We start from the raw sequence: 12,188 nt of genomic DNA, 5'->3' as shown, positions 1-12,188 counted from the left end.
TATAGACCACATGGACCAAATAGCATTTACAAAACATTTTATCCAATACCTGTAGAATACACATTCCTCTCATCAACATATGGTACATTCTTCATGAAAATCCATGTGTTAGGCCACAAAGCAACTGTCAAAAAAATTTTTAATCAAAATCATATCAAGTATGTTTTCTGACAACATTTGTATAAAACTAGAAATCAATAACAAGAGTAATTTTGGAAACTGTACAAATACTTGGAAATTAAACAACAGGTAGTCCTTTTCCTGTGGCAGCTGCTGGGCTGAGAGGAACATGACTGTCTCCTCTCTCCGCCATGACGTGTGCTCACTCACTGATATCGGTGTACTCCAAAAAGTGGGAGTCATCTGGCAAAAATGTTACTTTGCCTGTTGTATTCAAGGCTCCTATTTGACAAGATATTGTGAACTTTGTTCACACCGACTTGCACAAAAACAACAGACAGCTCTATGCTGTCAGTGAATTAGCAGGTAATCAGACCAGTGCTGAGTCTTGGGGTACTGGCAGAGCTGTGGCTCAAATTCCCAGAGTTCAAGGTGGTGGGACTCACCATTCTGGCCAGGGTGCTTCTGGAAACATGTGTTGTGGAGGCAGAATGTTTGCACCAACCAAAACCTGATGCCATTAGCATCATAGAGTGAACACAACCCAAAAACTATATGCCATCTGTTCTGCCCTGGCTGCCTCAGCCTTACTAGCACTGGTCATATCTAAAGGTCATCATATTGAGGAAGTTCATGAACTTCCTTTGGTAGTCGAAGATAAAGTTGAAGGCTACAAGAAGATCAAGGAGGCTGTTTTGCTTCTTAAGAAACTTAAAGCCTGGAATGATATCAAAAAGGTCTATGCCTCTCAGCAAATGAGAGCTGGCAACAGCAAAATGAGAAACCGTCACCGAATCCAGAGCAGGGACCCCTGCATCATCTATAATGAGAATAATGGTATCATCAAGGCCTTCAGAAGCATCCCTGGAATTACTCTGCTTAATGTAAGCAAACTGAACATTTTGAAGCTTGCTCCTGGTGGGCATGTGGGACATTTCTGCATTTGGACCAAAAGTGCTTTCCAGAAGTTAGATGAATTATATGGCACTTGGCATTAAGCTGCTCTCCCCAAGAGTAACTACAATCTTCCCATGCACAAGATGATCAATACAGATGTTAGCAGAATCTTGAAAAGTCCAGAGATCCAAAGAGCCCTTTGAGCACCACACAACGAGATTCATCAGAGTCCTAAAGAAGAACTTAACTGAAAAACCTGAGAACCACATTGAAGCTACACTCATACACAAAGACCATGAGCCAGAAAGCCATTCTTCACCAGGCCAGGAATCACAAGCTCTGGGTGGATAAGGCAGTAGCAGCAGCTACAGCACTAGAAGCCAAATCAGATGAGAAGCAGGTTGCAGGAAAGAAGCCTGTGGTAGGTAAGAAAAGAAAGAAGGCTGCTGTTGGTGTTAAGAAGCAGAAGAAGCCACTGGTGGGGATAAAGGGCAGCAGCTACCAAGAAACCAGCCCCTGAAAAGAAGCCAGGAGAAAAGAAACCTACTACAGAGGAAAAGAAGCCTGCTGCATAAACTCTTTAAATTTGATTATTCCATAAAGGTCAAATGATTTTCAACAACTTCTTTTGAATAAAGATCTGATCAAAGAGGCAGTGAGAAAACAAAAAGGTATATAAATAAATTAAAAAGAAAATCCGAAAATGTATTGAAAGAAGTGAAAATAGAAACACAATATACTAAAACATATGGGATACAGCAAAAGCAGTTATTCTAAGAGGAAAGTTTATAGCAATGAACACCTACATGAAAAATATATATTTCAAATAAAAAATCTAACTATGTATCTCAAGGAAGCAGAAATGCAAAACAGACTGAACCCAAAATTAACAGAAGGAAAGAAAGTATAAAGATCAAGTCAGAAATAAACAATATAGAAACAAAAAACATACAATCAACAAAATGAAGGGATTTTTTTGAAAAGATAAATCAATTTGCAAACCACTAGCTACACTGATGAAGAAAAAAGATACAAGACCAAAATAAATAAAATCAAAAGTGAAAAAGGATACATTACAGCTGATACCACAGAAACATAAAGAATTATTAGAGATTATTACAAATAACTATACACCAGCAAACTGGAAAAGCTAGAGGAAATGGATAAATTCCTCGACATATACAACCTACCAAAATTGAACAAGGAAGAAATAGAAAACCCGAACAGACCAATAACAAACAATAAGATTGAATCTTACTAAATTAAAAGCTAATAAAAAGCTTCCAAACAAATAAAAGCCCAAGACCTGATAACTTCACTGATGAAGTCCATCAAAATTTTAAAGGACACAAATTTCAAAAACTTGAAAAACTGGGAATTCTTCTAAATTCATTGTACCAGGCCAGCATGATTCTGATACTAAAACCAGATAAAAACACAGAAAAAAACCACAGGTCAATATCCCTGATGAACATAGATGAAACATCGTCAACAAAATACTAGCAAGCTGAATCCAGTGGCATACTGTGGGACTCAACAAATGACCTCTAACTAAATGGAAAGCCTAGCAGTTTCCATAGTGTGTGGTATACTTAGACATGAAATAATAATACTTTCCTTTCTTTGTTAAGACCTCACCTTGAATACAAAGTAATAGATAAATCAAAGTGATCTATCATTTACATGTTAGCATAAAGAATAATGTGACCATAGGGTGTACTAGAAGGAATTATTATTAAAGAAAGAAGGATATAAGAAGGGGACATTAAAAACAAACTAAGCATATGTGTCCTTGCTCTATTAGAGTGTTATAGCAGCCAGCACACATCAGAGCCTATCTTGAGTGTCTGTCGGCATCCTAGCCATTTAGTTTGCTAAATATCATATGGTAGACATTTTTTATATATCAAAGGCTCCTAAGGGTCCTGACATTTATACTACTCAAAGTAATGGATTGTCCCTATGACTTCTATATGTTTCTGGGCTCCAGCTGGCTGGTGCAGGAACAGCTGGCCTGCACAGTGCAGGAGCTGCCCTATTTGTGTGCTTTTCCATGTCTGTACAAACCCAATGACTGAAAGCCTCAACCAGTGGCTTTTCAGAAAGGGGAAAGATCAACATAATTAAATACAAACACACACACACACACACACACACACAAATATACATATATAATTCTCATAAGGTGTGCATAAATGTACATATGTGAGTAAGTATGTCTTAATTTCTAATGCATAAGTGAAAAACTATCTGTAGAGATTATTAAAAGGCTCTGGGTTCTAAAAATTAATAAGATCTAGAGATTTCTATTTCTAACAACCTGTAGACTGAGCTAAGATGAGTAACCACTCACTCCCTTCAAAAAATAAAAATAAAAAGGGAATTCAAATGCAGATGAGAAATTTCTAGTTCAGAAATGAAGAGGGGACTTAAAGCCAGAGCAGCCCATTCATGATCCAATATCGAGAAGACCAGAGGAGATACTGGGCTGAACAGATCCTACAGACCATCGGTTGGAGTTTTACAACCAAACTAGATGCAAGTACCACATGACATGAAGATGTCAGAGTATGACCACTGCCTACATCCAGAGTATTAAGAAAGATACCCTCTGAGTAAAACAGCAACTAGAATAATTCTGCCCTGTGCCCTAAAGAAGCACCAGAGGAGGCCTATATTTTCTTAGGACTCTGAGTGATAGGCTTCCATGAAAGATAGAAACACCAGGCATATGGCACACATGGGTTTAGAGTTTAAATTTATACCATGTGCATGTTGTATAAATTCCTAAAACAAAAAATTAAAAGACCACAAACATGCTAGAGTACCTAGCAAAAGCAGATGTAAAACTGCTCTTCTGTACTTCAGGTTGCAGTATAGACTCCCACAGGTAAGGAAAAATAATTACTGAAGATGAGATCATAACAAATAAATTACAAACCATATATGTGAAAATGATACAAAATGAGACAGCATCAGCAGTCACACACACACACACACACACACACACACACAAACAGGATGAATAGCTCTCCAAATATTGGGTTAACAGACCAATCTCTAATGCAAGAAAATTGAATAAAAAGAGCATTCTCAAAGAATATATAAAGTTTTTAATTATTAAAGATATAGAAGAAACCTAAGTCATAAGGAAATGACTGTGAAAAAAAGAATTTCTACATATGAAAAAGATAGTCATAAAAATTAGACTAAATGTAGCTGAAAAAAGATACAGAGGACTGGAAGATACATCAGCAGAGATTACACAGAATGAAACATATAGAGATAAAATGATGAAAAATACTTTTTGTAAGATGTTAGCATTTAAACACACAGACCAGTGTCACTATAAAGCAACCACACAAACAAGCCAACATATTAACCAGCTAACAACACAATGACAGGATCAAATCCACACATATCAGTACCAACCTTGAACATAAATAGGCTAAATGCCCCCACTTAAAAGGCACAGAGTGGTAAGCTGGATAAAAAAGCAAGACCCAATGGTATGCTGTCTTCAAGAGACCTATCTCACATGCAATAACACATATAGGCTCAGAATAAAGGGATGGAGGAAAAGCTACCAAGCAAATGGAAAACAGAAAAAAGCAGGGTTTGCAATCCTAATTTCAGACAAAACAGACTTCAAACCAACAAATATAAAAAAAGACAAAGAAGGGCAATACATAATGGTAAAAGATTCAATTCAGCAAGAAGACCAACTATCTTAAATATATATGATCCCAACATAGGAACACCCAGATTCATAAAGCAACTTCTTAGAGACAAAGAGACATTGACTTCCATGCAATAATAGTGGGAGACTTCAACATTTCACTGGCAGTATTAGACAGATCACTGAGGCAGAAAATTACAAAGATATTCAGGACCTGAACTGAACATTAGACCAAACGGATCTGATAGACCTCTACAGAAATCTCCATCTGAAAACAATAGAATATACATTATTCTCATCACCACATGGCACATACTCTAAAATTGATCACATAATTGGACATAAAACAATCATCAACAAATGCAAAAGAACTGGAATCATACCAAACACACTCTCAGACCACAGCACAATAAAAACAGAAGTGAAGGCTAAGAAAAATTGCTGAAAACCATATAATTGCTTGGAAATATAAACAGCATGCTCATGCAGGACTTTTGGGTAAATAATGAAATTAAGGTAGAAGTCAAGAAGTTCTTTGAAACTAATGAGAACAAAGATAAAACATACCAGAATATCTGGAACACAGATAAGGCAGTGTTGAAAGGGAAATTCATAGCACTAAATGTCCATATCAAAAAGTTAGAAAGATCTCAAACTAATAACCTAACATCACAACTGAAAGAATTGGAGAAGCAAGAACAAATCAACTCCAGAGCTAGCAAAAGACAGGATATAAGCAAAATCAGGGCTGAGCTGAATGAAGGAGATTGAGACACGAAAAACTATTCAAAAGATCAACGAATCCAGTTGTTTTTTTTAAAAAAATAATAAGCTGCTAGCTAGCCTACTAAAGAAGAAAAGAGAGAAGATCCAAATAATCACAATTAGAAATGACAAAGGAAGTGTTACCATTGACCCCACAGAAATAAAAATAAACAACAGAAATAAATACAAATACTTCTTTGCACACAAAATAGAAAACCTAGCAGGGATGGCTGAATTCCTGGACATATCCACCCTCCCAAAACTGAACCAGGAAGAAACTAATTCCCTGAACAGACCCCTATAATAAGCTCTGAAACTGAAACAGTAATAAATAGCCTATGAACCAAAAAAGCCCAGGAACTGATGGATTCACAGCCAAATTCTACCAGATTTACAAAAAAGAGCTGGTGCCACTCCTATCGAAACTATTCCCAAAAATTGAGGAGAAGAGATTCCACCCCAACTCACTCTGCATCATACTGATACCAAAACCTAGCAGAGACACAACAAAAAAAGAAAACTTCAAGCCAATATCCTTGATGAACATTGATGTAAAAGTCCTCAACAAATACTTGCAAACTGAATCCAGCAGCACATCAAAAAGCTAATCCACCACAATTGAGTAGGCTTCATCCTCAGGACACAGGTTAGTTCAACATACGCAAATCAGAAAATGTGATTCATCACATAAACAGAACTAAAGATAAATACCACATGATTATCTCAATAGACACAGAAAAAGTTTTCAATAAAAATTCAACACCACTTCACGTTAAAATCTCTGAATAAACTAGGTATTGAAGGAACATGCCTCAAAATAATAAGAGCCATCTATGAGAAACCCACCACCACCATTATAGTGAATGGGCAAAAGCTGGAAGCATTCTCCTTGAAAACCAGCATAATACAAGGATACCCTCTCTCCGCTCCTATTCAACATAGTATTGGAAGTCTTTGACAGAGCAATCAGGCAAGAGAAAGAAATAAAGGGAATTCAAATAGGAAGAGAGGAAGTCAAACCATCTTTAATTGCAGGCAACAGGATTCTATATCTAGAAAATCATAGTAGCACTCCCAAAACTTCTTCACCTGATAAACAACTTCAGCAAAGTTTTAGGATACAAAATCAATGTACAAAAATCACTAGCTTTCCTATACACCAAAAACAGCCAAGTCAAGAGCCAAATCAGAAAGACAATCACATTCACAATTGCCACAAAAAGAATAAAATACCTAAGAATACAGATAACCAGGGAAGTGAAAGATCTTTACAACGAAAATTACAAAATGCTGCTCAAATAAATCAGAGAAGACACAAACAAATGGAAAAACATCCCATGATCATGAATAGGAAGAATTGATATCATTAAAATGGCCATACTGCCCAAAGCAATTTACAGATTCAATGCTATTCCTATGAAACTACCAAGAACATTCTTCACAGAACTAAAAAAAACTATTTTAAAATTCATATGGAACCAAAATAGCGCCCAAATAGCCAAGACAATCCTAAGCAAAAAGAAAAAAGCTGAAGGAATCATGTTACCAAACTTTAAAGTATACTACAGGGCTACAGTAACCAAAACAGCATGGTACTGGTACAAAAGCAGACACATAGACCAATAGAACAGAATGGGGAGCCCAGAAACAAGGTTGCACACCTATGATCATCTTATCCACAACAAAACTGACAAAAACAAGCAATAGGAAAAAAAACTCCCTATTTAATAAATGGTGCTGGGATAACTGGCTAGCCATATACAGAAAAATGAAGCCGGATACCTTCCATGCATATACAAAAATCAACTCAAGATGGATTAAAGTCTTAAATGTAAAACACAAAACTATAGAAATCCTGGAAGACAACCTAGGCAATACCATCTACACATAAGGGCAGGCAAAGATTTTGTGACAAAGACACCAAAAGCAATTGCAACAAAAGCAAAAATTGACAACTAATTAAACTTAAGAGCTTCTGCACAGCAAAAGAAACTATCAACAGAGTAAACACACAACCTACAGAATGTGAGAAAATATTTTCAAAGTATGCAAATGATGTTGCGGAAAGTCAGGGACCCCGAACGGGGGGACCAGCTGAGGCCATGGCAGAAGAACACAAATTGTGAAGATTTCATGAACATTTATTAGTTCCCCAAATTAATACTTTTATAATTTCTTATGCCTATCTTTACTGCAATCTCTGAACATAAATTGTGAAGACTTCATGGACATTTATCACTTCCCCAATCAATACTCTTGTGATTTCCCATGCCTGTCTTTACTTTAATCTCTTAATCCTGTCATCTTAAGCTGAGGATGTATGTCGCCTCAGGACCCTGTTATGACTGCATTAACTGCACAAAATTGTTTGTAGAGCATGTGTGTTTGAACAATATGAAATATGGGCACCTTAAGAACAGGATAACAGCGATTTTCAGGGAACAAGGGAGATAACCTTAAAGTCTGGCTGCCTGTGGGCCGGCCAGGACAGAGTCATATTTCTCTTATTACCAAAAACGGGTAACAGAAGTATCGCTGAATTCTTTCCCTAGTAAGAAATATTAATAATTAACAGCCCTGGGAAAAGAATGCATTCCCAGGGGAGGCCTCTGAAATGACCGCCCTGGGAGTGTCTGCCTTTATGCAGATGTAGATAGGGATGAAACACACTCTAGTCTCCTGCAGCGCCCCCAGGCTTGCTAGGATCAGGAAATTCCAGGCTGGCAAATTCTAGTCAGACTGGTTCTCTGCTCTTGAACCCTGACAATGCGTGCACAGCAAGACATGGAAGTTCGTTCATTAGTGATTTTACTTTTGCCCTCACCTTCTGCCTTGTGATCTTTTGTCACCCTTGAAGCATGTGATCTCTGTGACCCACACCCTATTCGTGCACTCCATCCCCCTTGAAAATTGCCAATAAAAACTTGCTGGTTTTACGGCTGGGTGCTCCTGTATTGGGTGCATATATATTTAGGATAGTTAGCTCTTCCTGTTGAATTGATCCCTTTACCATTATGTAATGGCCTTCTTTGTCTCTTTTGATCTTTGATGGTTTAAAGTCTGTTTTATCAGAGACTAGTATTGCAACCCCCGCTTTTTTTTTGTTCTCCATTTGCTTGGTAAATCTTCCTCCATCCCTTTATTTTGAGCCTATGTATGTCTCTGCATGTGAGATGGGTCTCCTGAATACAGCAGACTGATGGGTCTTGACTCTTTATCCAGTTTGCCAGTCTGTGTCTTTTAATTGGAGCATTTAGTCCATTTACATTTAAGGTTAATATTGTTATGTGTGAACTTGATCCTGCCATTATGACACTAACTGGTTATTTTGCTCATCAGTTGATGCAGTTTCTTCCTAGCCTCGATGGTCTTTACATTTTGGCGTGTTTTTGCAGTGGCTGGTACCGGTTGTTCCTTTCCATGTTTAGTGCTTCCTTCAGGCAAGGAAGGCAGGCCTGGTGGTGACAAAATCTCTAAGCATTTGCTTATCTGTAAAGGATTTTATTTCTCCTTCACTTATGAAACTTAGTTTAGTCGGATATGAAATTCTGGGTTTAAAATTCTTTTCTTTAAGAATGTTGAATATTGCCCCCCACTCTCTTCTGGCTTGTAGAGTTTCTGCCGAGAGATCTGCTGTTAGTCTGATGGGCTTCCCTTTGTGGGTAATCCGACCTTTCTCTCTGGCTGCCCTTAAGATTTTTTCCTTCATTTCAACTTTGGTGAATCTGGCAATTATGTGTCTTGGAGTTGCTCTTCTCAAGGAGTATCTTTGTGGCATTCTCTGTATTTCCTGAATTTGAATGTTGGCCTGCCTTACTAGGTTGGGGAAGTTCTCCTGGATGATATCCTGAAGAGTGTTTTCCAACTTGGTTCCATTTTCCCCCTCACTTTCAGGCACCCCAATCAGACGTAGATTTGGTCTTTTTACATAATCCCATACTTCTTGCAGGCTTTGTTCATTTCTTTTTCTTCTTTTTTCTTTAGATTTCTCTTCTCGCTTCATTTCATTCATTTGATCCTCAATCGCTGATACTCTTTCTTCCAGTTGATCAAGTCAGTTACTGAAGCTTGTGCATTTGTCACGTATTTCTCATGTCATGGTTTTCATCTCTGTCAGTTCGTTTATGGCCTTCTCTGCATTAATTATTCTGGTTGTCAATTCTTCCACTCTTTCTTCAAGATTTTTAGTTTCTTTGCGCTGGGTACGTAATTCTTCCTTTAGCTCTGAGAAGTTTGATGGATTGAAGCCTTCTTCTCTCATCTCATCAAAGTCATTCTCTGTCCAGCTTTGCTGGCAATGAGCTGCGTTCCTTTGCAGGGGAAGATGCACTCTTATTTTTTGAATTTCCAGCTTTTCTGCCCTGCTTTTTCCCCATCTTTGTGGCTTTATCTGCCTCTGGTCTTTGATGATGGTGATGTACTGATGAAGTTTTGGTGTGGGTGTCCTTCCTGTTTGTTAGTTTTCCTTCTAACAGTCAGGACTCTCAGCTGTAGGTCTGTTGGAGATTGCTTGAAGTCCACTCCAGACCCTGTTTGCCTGGGTGTCGGCAGCAGAGGCTGCAGAAGATAGAATACTGCTGAACAGTGAGTGTACCTGTCTGATTCTTGCTTTGGAAGCTTCCTCTCAGGGGTGTACTCCACCGTGTGAGGTGTGGGGTGTCGGTCTGCCCCTAATGGAGGATGTCTCACAGTTAGGCTACTCAGGGGTCAGGGACCCACTTGAGCAGGCAGTCTGTCCATTCTTAGATCTCAACCTCCGTGTTGGGAGATCCACTGCTCTCTTCAAAGCTGTCAGACAGAGTCGTTTGCATCTGCAGAGGTTTCTGCTGCTTTTTGTTGTTGTTGTTTAGCTGTGCCCTGTCCCCAGAGGTGAAGTCTACAGAGACTGGTAGGCCTCCTTGAGCTGCTGTGAGCTCCACCCAGTTGGATCTTCCCAGGGCTTTGTTTACCTACTTAAGCCTCAGCAATGATGGGCGCCCCTCCCCCAGCCTCGCTGCTGCCTTGTCCTTAGATTGCAGACTGCTGTGCTAGCAATGAGGAAGGCTCCGTGGGCATGGGACCCTCTCGGCCAGGTGTGGGATATAATCTCCTGGTGTGCCCATTTGCTTCAAGCGCAGTATTGGAGTGGGAGTTACCCGATTTCCCAGGTGTTGTGTGTCTCAGTTCCCCTGGCTAGGAAAAGGGATTCCCTTCCCCCTTGCACTTCCCAGGTGAGGTGATGCCTCACCCTGCTTCAGCTCTCACTGGTCGTGCTGCAGCAGCTGACCAGCACCGATTGTCCGGCACTCCCTAGTGAGATGAACCCAGTACCTCAGTTGAAAATGCAGAAATCACCTGTCTTCTGTGTCGCTCGCGCTGGGAGTTGGAGACTGGAGCTGTTCCTATTCAGCCATCTTGCTCTGCCCCCCCCATCTCGTAAAGGACCTCTTCAAGGAGAACTACAAACCACTGCTCAGTGAAATAAAAGACAACATAAACAAATGGAAGAACATACTATGCTCATGGATAGGAAGAATCAATATCGTGAAAATGGCCATACTGCCCAAGGTAATTTATAGATTCAATGCCATCCCCATCAAGCTACCAATGAGTTTCTTCACAGAATTGGAAAAAACTGCTTTAAAGTTCATATGGAACCAAAAAAGAGCCCGCATTTCCAAGACAATCCTAAGTCAAAAGAACAAAACTGGAGGCATCACGCTACCTGACTTCAAACTATACTACAAGGCTACAGTAACCAAAACAGCATGGTACTGGTACCAAAACAGATATAGACCAATGGAACAGAACAGAGTCCTCAGAAATAATACCACACATCTACAGCCATCTGATCTTTGACAAACCTGAGAGAGACAAGAAATGGGGAAAGGATTCCCTATTTAATAAATGGTGCTGGGAAAATTGGGCTAGCCATAAGTAGAAAGCTGAAACTGGATCCTTTCCTTACTCCTTATACAAAAATTAATTCAAGATGGATTAGAGACTTAAATGTTAGACCTAATACCATAAAAACCCTAGAAGAAAACCTAGGTAATACCATTCAGGACATAGGCATGGGCAAGGACTTCATGTCTAAAACACCAAGAGCAATGGCAACAAAAGCCAAAATTGACAAATGGGATCTAATTAAACTAAAGAGCTTCTGCACAGCAAAAGAAACTACCATCAGAGTGAACAGGCAACCTACAGAATGGGAGAAAATTTTTGCAATCTACTCATCTGACAAAGGGCTAATATCCAGAACTTACAAAGAGTTCAAACAAATTTACAAGAAAAAAACAAACAACCCCATCAAAAAGTGGGCAAAGGATATGAACAGACATTTCCCAAAAGAAGACATTCATACAGCCAACAGACACATGAAAAAATGCTCATCATCACTGGCCATCAGAGAAATGCAAATCAAAACCACAATGAGATACCATCTCACACCAGTTAGAATGGCGATCATTCAAAAGTCAGGAAACAACAAGTGCTGGAGAGGACGTGGAGAAATAGGAACACTTTTACACTGTTGGTGGGACTGTAAACTAGTTCAACCATTATGGAAAACAGTATGGCAATTCCTCAAGGATCTAGAACTAGAAGTACCATATGACCCAGCCATCCCATTACTGGGTATATACCCAAAGGATTATAAATCATGCTGCTATAAAGACACATGCACACGTATATGTATTGCGGCACTATTCACAATAGCAAAGACTTGGAATCAACCCAAATGTCC

At 39.1% G+C, this 12,188-nt stretch overlaps 1 pseudogene; it reads left to right on the top strand.

Annotated features, from left to right (window-relative positions):
- Window positions 1-275: 275 nt before the first annotated feature.
- LOC112633989 lies at window positions 276-1,592 on the top strand (annotated as a pseudogene).
- The last annotated feature ends 10,596 nt before the right edge of the window (window positions 1,593-12,188 follow it).

This window comes from Theropithecus gelada, chromosome 1 (genome assembly GCF_003255815.1).
Source record: "Theropithecus gelada isolate Dixy chromosome 1, Tgel_1.0, whole genome shotgun sequence".
Classification (NCBI taxonomy): domain Eukaryota; kingdom Metazoa; phylum Chordata; class Mammalia; order Primates; family Cercopithecidae; genus Theropithecus; species Theropithecus gelada.
The sequence above is the reverse complement of the archived record's forward strand: the minus strand, read 5'-3'. Positions and strand labels throughout refer to the sequence as shown.